General features: G+C 47.2%; 1 long non-coding RNA gene across 1 annotated transcript; it reads left to right on the top strand.

The window, feature by feature from the left end:
* Positions 1–1,188: 1,188 nt before the first annotated feature.
* On the top strand, positions 1,189–1,815 carry LOC113013944 (uncharacterized). Its single transcript, XR_003270895.1, has 3 exons — positions 1,189–1,330; positions 1,408–1,557; positions 1,639–1,815. It is a non-coding gene; the product is annotated as an uncharacterized LOC113013944 (long non-coding RNA).

The raw sequence follows: 1,815 nt of genomic DNA, 5'->3' as shown, positions 1-1,815 counted from the left end.
ATGCAGTTGTGACAATACAGGTTTGTTTTTGCTTCGGTTATCTTCTAATTAATAACAAAAAAACAGCGTAGGCACACGACACTGAACAGATTGTGTATCATGGTAATCTGATTTCACTGTTGTCTTCCAGCTGTCACATTGCTCACGTATTGTAAAAAATATGGTTAGAGCCACACTGGAGTTCTGCGTGTTATCCATCATCAACTACAGAGTATTAAATGCAGGTTAAAAGTTTCAGACTTCAGCATCATGAGCAGCTTCTGTCATGCAAGAACTGAGTTACGAGTGGTGCTCTGAATATTTTTGATAAAAATGGCATATGCATGTTTATTTAAGTGCTGTGAATCCACTACTTTAAAGTGGCTAAGAGCCAGTCATACAGATAATGATATTTCATCCTCTCCGTGATGCATCAAATTGCACACTCTGGGAAGCAAAGCCTGTGAGCTCCTCTAAAAGTCAGCCTACCTTCTACCTTTTCTTTTAGTGAAAAAGCCTCCCTCATCTTTCCATATTTCTCACATATTTAGACATGCTGTCAGGGAAAATCTTAGTCAAAGTCCATCTTCATGTCAATGTTATTACGTGTTAGAAGGCTGATGGCCCATTAATAATGTCTCGCTGATTCTGAGCAAGCTGTGGTGGACTCTACTGAATTATACTCTGTGCAAGTGATGTGACAGCGAGTGGCTATTACGAGCTGCCTGCTGTTTTTTGCTGATCAACAGGGAATTCAGCTAGATCTCAGCTTAGCTAAAGAACTGCAGTCAAGCGCCTCAAGTGCCTCCAACTTCTAGCATTTCCCAAGACATCTGGTGGGGTATACTGCTTCTCAGGGGAAGATGAGAAAGACTTCTGCCTCGCTTTGCCCGTCTCATCATTTTTCGTTGGTAATCTGCATTTAGCGAAGAGTCAGGCAGACAGACCATAACACTAGTCAGCTGTTCAGTAGCTGTGTGCAAACCTGTGTGAAAGTGCAAAACCGAACGTGATCATTCCTCCTTTCTTTATTTCAGTTTGGATTACACCCCCCATCCCCCCCCCCCCCCCCAAAACTGAAACTGAAATGGCTTTTTGTACTAACCAAATTTTGCAGTGAGAGAGGGGAAGCCTGATAAACGCTTGGAATAATTACTAAAAGTCAGCACTAAATGTATCTATACTAGTGTCATGGTCCGCGGCCCGGCGTCTGAGGTGCTGATGGGATGCCCACTCCCGTGGGCGTGGCCGCTGACTCCACACCTGCATCCCATCCCAGGCGATCACCAGGTGGACCATTTAATCCTGCCCAGCCTGCTGCTCCACGCCAGTCCGTAATCGTCCTTCAGCGGTAACGCACACCTACGGGAAAGTCCTTAGGCAATCCTATCCGTGTGAACTAGTACTAACTCTGCCTTGTATACCCAGATCACTGCTCGGCGTGTTTTGAGTCACCAGCCTGTCCACCTGCCTGTCCAGAATTTGGATCACGATCAACCCCAGCCGCCTCGCCCTTTCTGGAGCTTCTCCCCATGGACCCTCACCCCTCCCTCCGGTTCCCTTGGCCCCGCTATCATCGTAAGACGCGTACACTACCTCCCCTCGTATGCTGCCGGTTTACCCGCACCCCAATAATCCTTTTTTCTTTTTCTGTTTCAGCCTCCCACGGTCCCGCTCTCGGCGTTTCCTGCGCGATTCTTCTCCCGGTCCCTCGGTTTCTCTGGTTCCGTGCGTTTTCTCCCTTCTACTCTCCCGGGACACTCTCAGTTATAATAAAGTTTATTTTTTCTCTCGTACCGCTGTGTGTGTGTTCTGCTCCTGGGTCCAGCTTGTGTG

This window comes from Astatotilapia calliptera, chromosome 20, assembly GCF_900246225.1.
Source record: "Astatotilapia calliptera chromosome 20, fAstCal1.2, whole genome shotgun sequence".
In the NCBI taxonomy this organism is placed as follows: Eukaryota; Metazoa; Chordata; class Actinopteri; order Cichliformes; family Cichlidae; genus Astatotilapia; species Astatotilapia calliptera.
This window is presented reverse-complemented; position numbering and strand designations above follow the sequence as displayed.